This window comes from Sapajus apella, unplaced genomic scaffold, assembly GCF_009761245.1.
Source record: "Sapajus apella isolate SASKATOON/1434 unplaced genomic scaffold, GSC_monkey_1.0 scaffold161, whole genome shotgun sequence".
NCBI classification, from domain to species: domain Eukaryota; kingdom Metazoa; phylum Chordata; class Mammalia; order Primates; family Cebidae; genus Sapajus; species Sapajus apella.
In genome coordinates, this window is record NW_022437101.1 from 1,431,421 (window position 1) to 1,448,120 (window position 16,700).

Consider the following 16,700-nt stretch of genomic DNA (forward strand, 5'->3'; position numbering starts at 1 on the left):
AAAAATAAAGAAGCAAAAAAAAAAATGCCTATGCAAGACAAAGGACACAATCCAGAAGTGGCTTTGGGAGGTAGCAGAGTGTGGTGGATGAGAGTCAGTCCTTCTGAGAACAGAAGTCAGAAAATGCTTACTAATTTTCACCATCTTGCTCCATCCTCACGCCAGCCCTGTGAGGCGGGGCCAGTGATTATGAAGTCTGGATTACAGGTGCTGTCTGGATTCAGAGCCAGTCAGTCCTTCCCAGACGCTCATGGGCAGTCCCAGGCATTGCAAGTGCACAGTCAGAGGCAGTGTCTGTGCTCTGACGTGAATGCCTTGTATCCAGGTAAGCAGACAGGCAGACAGCAGTCCCTTCCCAAGAAGTAAGCCTGGGAGGCCAACAGGGAAAATAGTGAAAATCCCTAGGCATGAATTGTTTGGGGCTTTGAAACAGCCCCATACCACTCAGCAGGCAGTGTGATTTCCAGCTAAAGGGGAAGTTGTGGGAGAAGGGAGCTGGCCCCCTCCTCATCAGAGGCAGGAGCCCTGGCTTGGTATGAAGAAACAGAGGCCTTGAGGCCACAGAACCTAAGACTTCCCAAAGATAGACACATGGAGCTGTCCCTGGTGGGAGAGGGTGGTGGAGGGGAAGGAAAGAATCTCACTGGAACACCTCCAGGGGTCTCTGCACCCTTCCCCACAGCCTCACTCCCAGGTTCCCAGTGTATCTCTGACTGGCATGGGACATAGGCCATAAGGCTGTGCTTGGGCCAGGCTGTGTGTGGGGTGGCAGCAGACCCCTGGGCAGAGCCATCTGCTGGACAGGTAAAAATATGAGGTTGAGCATCCAACAGGGTAGAACTGGAGATGTCCAGGGGGATTTTCAGAGGTAACCATTAGAGCCATCATCAGGTCTACTATCGCCATCTCCCTGGAGTGGAGGCCACCGGTCCACTGGGACCTCTGGCTCTAGCAGCATAACTCATAGTCGATCTTCACTCTGAGGTGAGGGCTGGAATCCACTTGCACTCCCAAATCCGTAATTTGGCTGTGACTGCTAACAGGTATGTCTTGACCCAGGGTCCAGAGACATGCAGGGCCTAGGCACTCTCGGAGGCACCAAACGCCCCAACTACTCTGCAGCTGCAGGTACGAATGAGCCTTGAGATCATATTTGCCCAGATTCCCCCTCCATTCTACCTCTGCATGGTTACCCAGCGACTAAGAGCCAGTCACCCAGCGTGCTCTAGGACAGCAGGAGGACTGGAAAAGGTCTGGAGCTCAGGAGAGAAGTCTTGGATGCATATGAAGACGTGCAAGTTCTCTCCAGGTCTGCAGACACTTTGCATTAGATGAACTCACTCAGAAATTATGAGCAGAGCAAATTCGCCTCAGGCCCTTGAGTCCAAAGAGTACACAGGACATTCAGCAAAGTACATCCTCGGAATGGATCTGACATGACAGAAAGTCACCACCTAACTGCTCTGAAGACAGGCAGAGGTGACCCCGGTTGGGAACCTGCTAAGTCTGGCATAGAAATGTCTAAGGCCAAATATTATTGGTTCAAGATTCTACACGTTATCAGACAGATACATGCCTGTAAATTTCACCAACATATGTTTTGAAAGCTAAAATATGATTCTAGACAGTGCTCTTGGGAAGGGTCCTAATACCTGGAGCTTTCATAGTCTCACAGCAACCACTCCATGGTCTAACATGCTCATTCATTTCCTCTCCCTGTGGACCACAGATGTTTGAATTCCCAGCTGCCTTCCAAAGCACTGTTGCTGGCAGTACTATTTAAGACGATGCTGCTTAGAAAAAAGGGAGGCTTTGGTTATCTAGTTCAACAGAGATGTTCATGCTGAGAATCTGCAAACTTGAACACTCAATATTCTGATCAAATGCCATCTTTAAGGATTAAATGCATTAAAACATGTAACGTACTTGGAAAAATACCTGGTAGACATATAGTAAATGCTATACAAGTGTCTGATTATTACTATTGCTACTATTTGTATTATAGATGATGAACAGGTATTGTTTACACAGTCAGTTGCTTTGAAATATTTTGAGGTAGGAAGAAGAAGACACTTTGAGACATTTTGGAAAGTATTATGTGCTAAATGCTAATGAATGCCACTGTGTCTCAGGCCAGGGCCAAACACATCTGGCTATTTTTTTAAGTAGGAAAGATAATCCTTCTAAATAAGAAGTCAAACCATGCCACTCACTGCCCAGCACACAGTTCTCCAGTGTTTTCTCAACACATTTGAATCCAGAGTTCTTATCTGGATGTCAGGATGGATAAGGGTCCTGATCCTTCATGACCTCGTCCCGTGCCTTCCTCTGACCTTGGCTTGCTCCACATGTCCCTCCTGCTGACCCGAGCTCCAGCCGCATGGATCTCTGTGTGTTTCCTGGACACACCCTGGATGGCACCGCTCATTCAGGGACTACTTCAGGACCTTTGCCCAGGCTGTATTCTCAGCCCAGCCTGAGATGTTCTCCCCACAGAGCCATGTGCCTCGCTCCTTCATCCTCAGGCCTCTGTTCAACTGTGATGTCCTCCCCATCAAATGCAGCCCCCACCCCTGGCTCCCCTTGCCCTGTCCTAATGCCCTCAGAGCACATATCACTCCTTGGTATTGTAAGGTGTCATCCATTTGGTAACCTGTCTTCCTCCATGAAAGAATGTGACAATAGTACCTAATATGTACTTAGTACAACAACTAGTCTATGTGGAAGGTACATTTATTATCATCCTCATTCAATGTGTGCAGAGACGAAGGCGAAGAAGTGGCAAGCATGCAGCCAGCAGCTAATAAGCAGCAGGGCTGGTGTAGAGCCAGCCTCTGACCACATCAATGGGCTCCCTGAAGGTGGTGACTCCATCCAGCTTATTCACTGCTGCATCCAGAGCCGTCTGGATAAATGTTGACAAGAGGCTTGCCAGCAAAGAAAGCTCTGATGTGAGCAGTATTTTCTGATTTTTATGTGTGAATACCCCTACCACAGCTAATTTCAAGGTGCCAATGTATCTGCCCCGTCCAGTGGATGGAGGCTCGAGGATGCTGCTGGCTGCAACGTCAGCTCCTAGAAAGACATCTGACTCAGGCAGCCATTTTTGAATGAATGAATGAAAAAGACAAAATGAAAGAAAACCAGTCTGATATGCCTTTTAGCACCCCCACCCTGATCTACCTGGCCCCAGGAATGTAGACAGGGACCCTCCTCTTGCCAATGAAGGGGTTCCCTGACAACACTCTATCAAGAAGTAGAATACTTTAGAGTCATCTAAAATCTCCACATGGCTTTTAACTGACTAGTTTAAAATATAGGTAGATGATTGATCAATAAAGAGAGAGAGAGAGGATATCTTACATGGTGGAGGGTGTGAGAAAGTCGTCACTCTCATTTTTTTTGGTGGGGGGAGAATAAAATAGGAAAATACTTTCAGAAGTTAATTGGGTAGACTCCAGCAAAATTTTAAATGAGGCTATACTTTCACATAATAATCCGACTTCTAAAAATCTCTCCTACAAAAATACTTAAAGTTATATGTGAAAGGATATTTACCAAAGCATCCATTCTAAGAGAGAAAAATTAGAACAACCTAAATGGTCAAGAGATGGAGACTGGTTAAAGAAATGATGATACTGTAAGACTTTGCAGTCATTAAAGAATGAAGTAGATCTACTGATGGAGAAAGATGTGCCTGAGATATCGTTAATGAGAAAACAATTCAACCTGTGAACATGGTGTAAAGAATTATTACCATTTTTAGGGAACTTGGCACACAGAAATGGATTTGTCATAATCTGTAGCCATGACCTACATTAACTGTGGGTGGACTGCATATATACACATTGGGAATATAAATATGGATCTTCAAAAAAAAATTTAGAAGAATACAAGCCAAACTCCTGACAGAGACCATTTCGAGGAATAATTTCACTTTCTATTTTAACAAATGGAGATTCTGAATTGTCAGCCTACTTCTCTACCACTGTCCAATGAGGTCAAGACAAAACACCCTGAAAACCCATAAACTCAGACTTTACTGAGTGCTTTTGACAAAAGGCATCAGAGTTCAGAGTGTAGTGGGGAAGAATAAGGATCTGGGGCCAAGGGCCTGGTTGGAGCAGCTCTGCCACATCCTAGTGGGGGATCTTGTATTAGTATTTACCTTCCTGTGCTTCCTCTAACTCATCTGTGAAATGGAGACAAGAAGAGTTGTCCCAAAGTTAAAGTGGTGCTTCTCCTGGTAAGCACTGTAACAGTGCCTGCATGTAGGAAGGGCCATGGAAGGATGCGCATTACCATTATAATCATCATTACCACCACCATCACCATCACCATCCTCTTCACCATCACCACTATCATCATCACCACCATGATCAACACCATCATCATCACCATCACAATCATTGTCATTATAATTATCACCATTATTACCAACACCATCATCACTATCATCAATATTACATTATTACTTACTATCACTGTCATCACCATTATAACCATTATCATCACCATCACCACGGTCATCACCATTACCGTCACCATAATCACCACCATCATCACATTACCACCATCACTACCATCATCATTATTACCATTATCATTACCACCAGTCATCACCATCATCACCATTACTATCACCATCAGCATCACCATCACCATCATCAGTACCATCATCACTACCAACATCACCATCACAGTAGTGTTAGGTCATAGACATGATGTACAGGGCACAAACCAAGCATTAAAACCGAATATAAAATAGCAGTAGGCATGCCTGCTCATTTGTTAAATTCATGTTGCATGCAATGTGGGCAATAGGCACATATGACAGAATTCATAATTTGTATTCTTCATCTTTCTATGAATGCTCTCATGGTAAATTTTCGAGGCTGTGTCTTATTGTCTTTCAGTGATCACATGTGCTTGTTGGAAATTCATAAATTTAATTTTAAGAATTTATAATAATAAATTAGAACTGATTCAGGCTAGGTAAAAAGATCCTCTTAAATGCACCATCAGTTTGTGGTGAAGTCAGAATTTCACATAGAGATTTTCTTCCTGATATTTTGGGTGCCTAGCTTGATGTTACAGATATGTTGATGATGTTTTTCTTTCTTTCCAAAATGGCACTTCATTTCCAGTATTCTCCATGTGAAATTGAAAAAGTCTTTTAATAACTCAGAAGTACTCTGTGCTCAAAACTGAAGTTTTAAATGAAATAGGCTTAAAAAAATATGAGTAGAAATATTGTTTCATGAGATTTCAAAAATAAGACGCAGAGAAAAAGTTTTTAAAGTATTTCCCAGCAGTGCAATGATCACAGAAATGAAGTGCCCAATAATGGCAGCAAATCAGCCACGCTGAGATGGAAAACAAGCTACCGCTCTGCAGGGAGGGACAGTCCTTACAGGCACGTGGGGACAGCCTGCCCCAGAGTGGAGCCCCACCATGACGCCTGGGAGCAGGGTGGGCTGTACAACCAAAAAAGACCACCCATGGGCTGGCCTGCTGGATGTGCAGACCTGCCTCCTGCCTAGGTGACCCTCCAGCCCGGCACATCTCCCTGCACCTGTTCACCTTGCTCAGGTGGCTCCCAGGCTCATGCTCCTGCCTCTCTCACATTTTGCCCCTGCCTGTCAGCGTTCAACAATTATTGGGGAATGAATAAGTAGAAGACTGGAAAAGCAATGTGAATGAATCAATGATGCATTAAGTAGGAGAAACACGTGGTCCTGAGGGGGCCAATTCCAAAGTCACCTTCCTTCTCAAAGCACAAAGCTACTACCCTACTAGAACAAAGTGGGGCCAACTCTGTTGGTAACAAATCTGCAATAGGATTCCCTTTGTCTCCCAAAAGGGGGTCCTAATGAGAGCTCAAGGAGCTACCCAGTCTCAAAACATTTCTTAAGGCCAGGTGCAGTGGCTCACACCTGTAATCCTATCACTTTGGGAGACCAAGGTGAGAAGATCACTTGAGGCCAGGAGTTTGAGACCAGCGGGGGCACATAGTGAGACCCCAGCTCTACCAAAAAAAAAAAAAAAAAAAAAAAAAAAAAAGCTAGGTACGGTGGCATATTCCTGTGGTCCCAGCTACTGGGGAGGCTGAGGCAGGAGGATCAGTTGAGCCAGGAGTTTGAGGCTGCAGTGAGCTATGATTGCCACCACTCCAGCCTGGGCAACAGAGCAAGACCCTGTCTCAAAAAAAAAAAAAAAAAGACCTTGAAAGTAACTGTGTCACTTAGCCCTTCTTCAACAAAATTGGAGCCACAGTGAATTTCTATTGGTCTCTGACACAGATGAGAAGCACATGACCTGGTTCTTGCCAGGCAAGTGTTGGCAGGGGCAAGTAGTAGAGGTGCCTTGGTGCTAACTGCATGGCGTGCAGGGAAACAGCAACCCTGTGTCAAGGCTAACAGACTTCCCGATACAGGATATTCTCACTTCCACTGTGGGCGAGGTATGATCTTGATCACATCCGGCTTACTGAAGGCAGAGACACCTGCTCTCTCTAGACTGGAGGAATCCATGAAAGCAAATGACTTCTGTGTTCTGCACGCCCATCCCTTCTGAAGCCTCACATCCGTTCTTCCCTCCAGCCGACATACATAACTCCCGGAGACAATAATGGGCTGTGCATGTGTACCGAGGGGAGCATAGAATTTTTATCTCTGCAAAAATGGTACTAGCATGGTACAAGCAAAGTTTGTATTTTTTTCCCAAGGCTTTTACTTGGGGCAATATATTGTACATGTGGTTGTGGCTTTTTTTCTTCTTTTTAATTTTAAATCTAGATTATGAACATATTTTATGCAGGTTAATATATCCTTTTCATGTAAAATTTAACTGAAACCAGTTCTAGCACATTAACGACAACAAGAGAAATTCTCTGGCTTATTATAAACATCCTTCAAGAAACCTGAAATGTGTGTCCTCTGGAAATAATTTTGCTCGGATTTGGGTTATTATTAAAATCCTCTCAGAATTCTATCACTGCTTTCTAATGTGCTTCAAAGCCCTTTTCTGCTACTGATCAGAGACAAATTCTTTTTCGTCCCTGGCAGCACATTCTCAATAGTGAAATCTGGGGCTGGGGAAGAAACTTCTTCCCAACACCCGGCAGATGTGAAACAGGGCAGGGCGTCTCAGTCCTGGGCTGGCCACGTGGTTTTCAACAGCGCTGTGGAGAGGCAGGTTCCTACAGCAGGGTCCCTCTGAACTAGGATGAATGAACTACTTCCTTTCTGTCCATTTTGAGCACTTTAATCTTCGGGTTTCTGTGACAAGAGGGAGGCTTACTGTGGACTGTGAGCTTGAGGGAATCACAGGCAAGTCTTGGTCACCTGGCCAAGTGCTACTCTAGGAGATCACGGGGCAAGGCCTCATACACCTGGCTGACATACGGATGAGCTGTTCTGGAAAAGTTTGCAGGAATTAGGGAGAGTCACAAACACTTTTAGAATTCTCATATTTAGTTTTCTTTTTGTTGACAAATAAGACAACCCCTTTCTCCCCAGGGGGCTGACTTCTCTGGAGGAGGGTGGCAGCGACTCTGGATCCTGACAGTGTTGACCTTACCAGAGGTGGCTACTTAGTTTGAAAAGTTATTCAGAGCCATGCTTCTCAAACTATACTGTTTATCATATTCATCTGGGACCTTGTTAATTGCAGGTTCCACTTCAGCAGATCTGAGTCAGGGCTGGAGATTCTGCTTTTCCAAAAAGCTCCCAGGTGGTGCCTGGCCTCCTGGCCCACACTTGGAGCAGGGAGAACTCAGACTAAGCTCCAACCACAGATCTTCCCACACAAACATTATTCATCATTCATTCCATATATTTTGGTCAAAGGCGCACTCTGGTGATTCCAGGTTCCCTGCTGAGGTCATCATTAGGGGTAGAAAACCAGTTCCGATGAAAATGTAAAGCTTCTGGGAATCAAGGGACACAATTAACAGAATGAAAAGTCACTACGGAACAGGTGAGAATTTTGGCAAATCATGTAATTGATGTGGAATTAAAATTCACAATATATAATAACTCTACAATTCAACAACAACAAAAAAATCAAACAACCTGATTTTTTTTTAATGGGCAATGGATTTGAATAGCCATTTCTCCAAAGACAGACAAATGGCCAACAAGAACATAAAAAGATCACTCATTAGGGAAATGCAAATCAAAACCACAATGAGATACCACCTCATACCCATTAGGATAGCTACTATCAAAGAAAAAAAAAGAACAAAAAGAAACTAACAAGCCTTGGTAAGGACATGAAGAAATTAAAACCCCGTGGATTGTTTGTAGGAATGTAAAATGGTGCAGCTGTTTTGGAAAACAGCATGGCAGTTTCTCAAAAAACGAAAACTACCATTACCATCTGATCCAGCAACCCCCCTTCTGGGTATATAACCAAAAGAATCAAAAGCAAGAACTCAAACAGGTATTTGTACACCATGGTCATTGCAGCATTAGTCACAACAGCCAAAAGATGGAAGCAACTCCACTGTCCATCAAGGGATAAATGGCTACAAAAAATGTGGTATATACACACAATAGAATATTATTAGACATTAAGATGAATGAAAATTCTCACACACACAATGTGGATGAATAAGTACATTATGCCAAGCAAAATAAGACAGTCGCAAAAAAGACAAATACTACGTGATTCCACTTCTATGAGGTTGCTAAAGCAGTCAAATTCAGAGACAGAAAGTAGAATGGTGGAAAGCAGGGGCTGAGTGAGTAGGGTTGGGGGGTGTTTCTTGAGTACAGAGTTTCAGTTTTGCAAGATGAAAAGAGTGTTGGAGATTGACCACACCACATTGGGAATGTGTTTAACATAACTGAACCGTAGACTTGACGAAGATGGTACATTTGCTGTTATGTGTGTTTTACCACGATTTAGCTTCTGGATAGGAATGCCATGGGCTAAGGCGGGATATCCTATGCACATTGAGGTGTGGGGCAGGCCATAGGCTCAGTGTAAGCCGTGGTGGATTTGAGGTGCCCATGGGCCCTCAAGGGGAGTGTCTGGTCAACAGTCAGAAGGGTTAGTCTGGAATTGGCTTGAGGACCCCAAGGGCTGCAGAGATGGCTGCTGCGCCTGTGAACGTGTTCAAGGAAAAAGCCTGAGAAGCCAAGACTCTAGGGCAGTGGAGGAGGGGGAGGCAGCCTGACCACTTGGGGAGGAGAGACAGCCAGGGCCAAAAGCCATCAGCCGGCAGGGGGCCCAGGCCTCTCAGGACTACCTGCAAGTACAAAGGCAGGTAGACCACGAGGGAGCAACCACAACAGAGGAACTAAAAAGTGTCCCAAGAGCTGTCTACAAGTAGATCACTCAGGCAAACAGGTACAACTCACTTGGATGCCTGGACTAACCTAGATTCAGAAGTGGGGGCCAGAGGGGAGGAGGCCTCAAAAAGAAGGTGGTGAGTGAGCCACATCTTGGAGCTGAGCAGCAGCTCTGTGGGAGAATGAGGCAGGTGTAGGTGAGGACAGAGGACCTAGACCACTTGGGGCCTCAGCAGGATGAGGGTCCCAGGTGGGGTGGACTGAGGGAGCACAGGCAGATTATGACAAGGGCCACCTGCCACTCACAGGAAACCACCTCATCCTGGAGACGAGAGGGAGCCATTTACACAAGGAAATGACACGAATGAAGCTGTGTTTTAGAAAAATCCCCCAGCAGCCATGCAGAGGATGGATCAGACAGGATGCAAGCGCTCCCCTGGGAATCGTGCAGTGATTAAGCCTGTGGTGCTCCTGGTTTTCTATGCCTTTTGTCTCTGGCTCAAACAGATCATTTTCTCCCTAGAGAACAGGGGTGGCCTGACCACCTCCGCTACTCTAGGGCTTAATGATGGAGAGGGGGAACTTGCAGGTGAGGTGTAGAGGAGGGCATGGTTGGTGATGAGGCGTGGAAGAGCCTATCCAAGTGCATTCGATTCCAAGGCTGGCACTTGCCACTCTCAGTTAATGTTGGGATGCTGATTGCCCTCCTCCCCCACTCAGGTAACAGTTCTGTGTCCTGCAGCTGTTTTTCCTTTAACTGAGGTTTTGCTTCCACATCACAGAAAAGGTTCCTTCTTTCCCCTACTCAGCCTCTGAATCAATAACTGACTGAAAGCAATAAAAATAAATCAAATGCACTTCTGGCTTTCTCCTTGTCTTCTGAAACAAGGAAGCAATGACAGCTTTTCCTGGAAGTGTGTTGTGACTCAGCTCCACGATTTCCAAAGCTTTGATGCAGGGCGTTTAGCTCCTAGGGCCCCAGGATGCTTCAAAGAATGATTGGGCCAATGCCCCAATTTAAAGGGAAACCACAGGTGCATCTGCTCGGGAGTACCTGGAATTTCGTGAAAGCACTCCCTCACTCCCAAGGGGATGAAGGAGCACTGATATATGGGAACTATAAACGTTTATTAGACAAACTGGCCACACTGTCAGATAGAAAGAGCCTGTGTGATCCACGTGGCCTCATTATCTGATTAGAAGAACTTTGAAAGCAGGTTGTTGAGTTTGGTTGTTTTGTTTAGAAAAAAAGGAAAAGCAGTTTTGATACCTTGATTTTAAAATGTCTAAAATGCCTTTCTCACTTTCTTCTTCTTTTTTTTTTTGAAAAGGAGTCTCTGTTGCCAAGGCTGAAGTGCAGTGGTGCGATCTTGGCTCACTGCAACCTCCATCTCCTCGGTTCAAGTGATTCTCCTGCCTCAGCCTCCCGAGTAGCTGGGATTACAGGCACATGCCACCATGCCAACTAATTTTTTTTTTTGTCATTTTTGTAGAGATGAGACTTCACCACACTGACCATGCTAGTCTCAAACTCCTGACCTCAGGTGATCTGCCTTCCTTGGCCTCCCAAAGTTCTGGAATTACAGGCATGAGCCAAGGCACCGGACCTCACCTTTTTCTTCTTTTGTCCTATCATTTTTTAAAAACTTCTCACTACTGTTAATGTCTAGTGTACACTCTTCTTTCAAAATGCAATGCTGTCTTGGAAATCCAAGAACAGAGTCCCACTTGTTAATGCCTCGGGGATTGCAGACAAAAAGGTAAGTGCTTTTCATCCAGAGTCTATAAATCACCTAATGCGACAGGTGGCACACAACAGGCACCCAATAAATGGAGGTTCTCCCCACCAGCCTTCCCACTTCTTGTCAATGAGTCAGTGAGGGTGCGAGATTGGCTTCTAGACAGAGGGGCTAGGGAGCTCTGTGGCCTAGGACCCCAGCAGGAAGCACTGTGTTATAGAGATTATGGCAACATGGAACCATTACAGAATTATACACCTAAACTGATACCAGGCCCCCTAAAATAAGATGTCTCCAAGTTATTTTCTAAATTATCCACTAACTTTGTGTGAGTCAACAGGTGACTATCGACTTTTGTTTGAGCTACCATCAAGACTTACTGATCTAAGAGATAAATATCGACCAAACTGAGACTGAGGTCAATGCTGGCCTCCTGGGAAAATCCATCTTGATATTCACCAAAACCTGCAGATACTAGGCATGATATTTTTGACTCTAAACTACTGGATAGACAGAGGCCAGCTGAGATCAGCTCTTTTCTTTATGGTAAATTGTTACAGGTGTAAACTAGTTTCAAAATTAATCATATTTCTGGAAAATGTGGCATAAAAACTTTCAATTTCTTCATATTTTAAATGATCAAGGGAAAACCTGTTATTTAAGAGCTGTTATTGAGAATACTTCCATAAAATAAAGAATCCTTTTGAAATGCATATAACCTCCCAATCAATTTTCTGTGAAGATAGAAAATTTCCTATGATGAGTCCCCACCCAGAGGAGCACATCAGCTCAAACACACAAACAATCAACAACAAAAAAACTTGTAGTCAGGACCAGGGCTATATTTGAAAACTCTATTGAATCTGTTACTTTTATAAGTTGCAAAAAATTGCTTAAGACAGCATTTTTCACCCAAGAGGTGCACAAAGGATTTTCATGTTTAATGGATAAATGAGAGGTGGGTCCCCCCAGGCTATGCACTAGGGAAAGTTGTTTCCTGAAGACTGATGGCATTACATCTTACAGGTATGGATCATGTTTCTGAAACTGCGTGTTGTTTGTTCTCACATGCAAAGCTTGTAAGGGGCAATAGGAAAATCTTATTATGAGAATTAAATATAATGACATGCAAAAAGCACTTTTTTGATCTATCCCTGGGATGTATGAACGAAACTTCAATGTACCGCTGTTTCTGTTATTAGCAGAGGTAAGAGACTGGATTAGAATCAATATGTCCTGAGCAACTTAGGGAGAACACAAGGTGGGGAAATTAAGTGTAGTCACTGTGTAGTCACTCTTGAGGTTGTTGAAAAATATCAGAATTAGAAAGAAAATATCAAAAAAAAGCCACATACACAAACGTGCACACCTAGATGTGCAGTGCTGCACACAGTCTAGAGGACAGTGAACTCAGCCTGTCTATCTGCAGGAGACTGAATGTCATGGGTGAGAATCGTGACGCTCCAAGGCCAAGGGAAATGTATTGTTTTAGCCTTTATGCTCCACAGTTTTCAAAAGCCCACTGAATGCCAGTGGTTTATTAAAATAAGCCAAAAGGCCGGCTGCTGCATTTAAGAACCAATGGTATAGGCAACAGAGTAGATTGATGAGGAATTTTTTGATGACATGAACCAAATGGAACCCACTATATGAAAAGCCTGCTAGAACCCACAGTTCACTGCAGGCAAAAGAAGACTCCTTTAAAGAACAGGTGAAGTACAGAGCAACAAGGACAGGAGAAAGGCTGAGTCACACAGGCATTTAGGATCACGCGCAGAGAGCAGTCAGGCCCAGACTCCACACTGAGGAAAGCTTCCAATGCCCTGGTAAAAACCTTAAATTTTGGAATAAGCCCTGACTGCAACCCACAAGCTGTGTGACCTTAGGTAAGTCACCCATCTCTCACTTTACTGACTCTCAGAGGCTCATGTACCCAACTATGGTTGTAGAATTACAGAACCTATTCAACAGGGCTGGTGTGCAAAATCATAAACAAATATCCATTACATGAAACACATTTCTAAACATGAAGAATATAGCTGGAACCACCGAGGACAAGCTCCCTGCCTTCATGGATCTTGTAGCCTGGTAGAAGAGATGAATGATTAATCAATATAATCATGAAATATGTCAGGGTGGTGGTGTTCTATATAGGCTATCAGGATAGCTCCTTCATTACATGATGTTTGATCAGAGACCACAGAGGGTGAGTAATACGCCATGGGCAGATCCTAGGGAGGACGTTCCAGGAAGAGGAAAGAGTGGGAACATGGGCCGTGCCACAGGAACATGCTTGGTATATTTAAGGATTAGCAAGGAGGCCAATGTGTGGCTGAAGGGAAATGAGAGAGAGGGATGGTAAAAATTATGTCAAAGAAGTGATGGAGGGTAGACCATTCTGGGCTGCACTGTCCAACGTGGTAGCCACTAGTCAAATGTGTTTACTCAGCAATGGAACTGTGGCTGTGAATTAAGATGTGCAGTAAGTCTCATGTAGACACTGAATTCTGAAGACTTGGCACAATAAAAATAATAGAAAACATTTAATAATTGCTCTATTGATTACATGTTTAAATGATAATATTTTTGGTAAGTTAAATAAACTATATCACTAAAGTCAGTTTCATCTGTTACTTTTCACTCATTTAATGTGGCTACTAGAAAGTGTAAATAACCTTTGTGGGAATTATAGGTGACAGTCATCAGTTTGTCATTTATGTTCAGCAATACAGGAAGTTCAGAGAAATGCATTATGATGTACTTACCCTATTTCTCTGCACCTAGTGGAAAAATTTATGAAACTAGAATTCTATTCACAGACAAATTGTTCAAATGGAAAGGCAAGTAAAGGTATTGAGGGGAAAGAGACTGACTGGACTCAAGAAAAAGGAATAAATAATAAAACAAATAAAAGTGAATTGTTTAGAATATGGTAATGAAGTTCAATGAAATTAGCAAGTAATGATTGTTGAAATAGAAGACATAAGGTAAAATAAAATAGTCTGACAAATAGATAAAATTGGATCCATTTCTAAACTCCAAATGGATCAGACAAATACAGGCAAAAAAGAAACTACACAAGTTATTTCATTTTAATCATCCTGGTGGATGTGAACTGGGTTTACGCTTTTAAATCACACTGCCACGATGCCTATGAGGATAAGGGCTTTTAATGAGTTTACTGGCTATTTGTATATCTTCTTTTGTCAAGTGCACATTTAAAACTTCTGCCCATTTTTTTGGTAATGCTATCTTTTTATTTCTTATTGATTGGTAGATGTTTGTATGTTCTAGATAAAAACCTTTGTTGGGTCAGTCAGGCACACTGGCTCATGCCTATACTTTTGGAGGCCAAGGTGGGAGGGTCACTTGAGACCAGGATTTGAGACCAGCCTGGCCAACATAGTGAAACCCCAATTCTACTAAAAATACAAAAACTAACCTGGCATAGTGGTGTGCACCTGCAATCCCAGCTACTTGAGAGGCTGAGATACAAGAATCACTATCTGTACCACTATACTCCAGCTTAGGTGACAGAACAAGACTCTGCCTCAAAAAAGACAGAAGAAAGAAAATGAAGGGAAGAAAGGAAAAGGAAGGGCAGGGGAAGAGAGGTGAGAGGGAGGGGGGAGGAGAAGGGGGAGGAGGACAGGGGAGGGGAAGGGAGAGGAGGAGGGAGAGGGGAGGGAGAGGTGAAGGGGGAGGGAGAGGGAGAGGTGAAGGGGAGGGGAGGGAAGGGGAAGGGGAAAGGAGAGGGGAAGGGGAGGGGAGGGATGGGGAAGGGGGAGGGGGAAGGGAGGGGGAGGGGAAGGGGAAGGGAAGGGGAAGTGAGAGAAACCTTTGTCAGATACATGCATAGAGATATGTTCTCCCAATCTGCAGCTTGCCTTTTCATTATTTTATTGATATCTTTAATCAGAATAGAAGTTCTAAAATTTAATATAATCCATATTTTTTATCAATTCCTTTATGGTTGGTGCTTTATGTGCCTTTTTAAAAAACATCTTTGTCTATTCTGAAATTAGGAAGAAATGTTATCTTCATGTTTGTACCTTCCACACTTATGTCTATGATCCATCTCCTGTTAACCTTTGTGTGTCGTGTAGAGTAGGGGCTACAGATCTTTTTTTCATGTGGATATCCAACAAACCCATCACTATATATAGAAAAGATAATCTCTTTTTCGCTGCACTGCAATGTCACTGTTGTCATAAATCAAATGACAATCCTATGAAGCTGTGTTTGGGGCTCCTTATTCTGTTCCTTTGTCTACTTGTCTGCCCTTGTGTTAATACCCCATTGTTCTGATTACATTTGCTTTAATGTAGATCTCGAGAATTGGCATATAAATCCTCCAACTTGCACTCCTCCCTCAAGATTGTCTTGGTCCTTTGTAATACATATACACTTTAGCATAGCTTTGACAGTCTCTCTCTCTCTCTCTCTCTCTCTCTCTCTCTCTCATGCACATATACACAACTAACTGCTAAACAATATTAATAACAAAATAAATAATAATGTAGTTAAATACTGAAATAATAAATATCCACACAACCACACGATATCAAGGAATTAGTGAATAATAAATAGATGAGGAAAGACAGCTCTTCCTTATAGAAGAATTCCAAATAATAAATCTAGAAAGATAAGGGGAAATAGAAAATCACCCTTATGCACCATAGTAAAATCTGCTGCAAGCAAATTCCACTGATGAATGCAAAATTAGTGGGCAAAACTTCAAGGAAAAACAAGATATTTGCAAGCCTTAACATATCTCCCCTAAGATTCTTACTAATTACTGTGGTGGGTTTAACATATCCACAAATTCATAACACGCCTCCCTTCTGGAGGTGGAGCTTAACTCTTCTTAGCTTGAATGTGAACTGGACTCAGGGACTGGCCTCTAACAAATAGGGTCTGGAAAGAAGAAAATTGTAATTTTATAGTAAAGAAACCTAGCAGACACCATCTCAACCAAGTGATCAATATGGGCATCACCATTAACAAGACATATTGATGTCATGTGCCCCGATACCATGCAATGCTCCACCTCTATGCTGTTTGTCCCCAAAATCCATAACCCCATGATATCATTTGGCTCTGTGTCCCCACCCAAATCTTATCTCGAATTGTAAACCCCAGGTGTCAAGGGAGAGAAGTGATTGGGTTAGGGAGGTGCTTTCCTCCCTGCTGTTCTCATGGTGAGTGAGTGAATTCTCACAAAATATGATGGTATTACAAATGGTAGCTTTTTCTGTGCTCACACACACCCTCTCTTGCCTGCCTCCACGTAAGATGTGTCTGCTTCCCCTTCCACCATGACTGTAAGTTTCCTGAGGACTCCACAACCATAAGGAACTGTGAGTCCGTTAAACCTCTTTTCAACCTGTTTACAGATTACCCAGTCTTGGGTAGTATCTGTATAGCAGTGTGAGAACTAATACACCCCATTTCTAATGCTCAGAAAACCTCAGACAATACCAAGTTAAAGAACATTCTAAAAAATCACTGACCACTAGTATCCAGAAGTGTCAAGGCCATGAAAGAAAAAGAAGGCCTGCAGAGCCATCTTGAATTGTTAGAAAGCAAGGAGATGTGACAATTAATTGCAGTGTGAGATCCTGGATTTGGACCCTGCACCAGAAAAGGAACATCGGCAGGT

At 43.4% G+C, this 16,700-nt stretch overlaps 1 protein-coding gene across 1 annotated transcript in view; it reads right to left on the reverse strand.

The window, feature by feature from the left end:
* The window catches only part of VSTM4 (V-set and transmembrane domain containing 4), a 91,429-nt gene that overhangs the window by 14,138 nt on the left and 60,591 nt on the right, over positions 1-16,700 (reverse strand). The window lies entirely within an intron of this gene.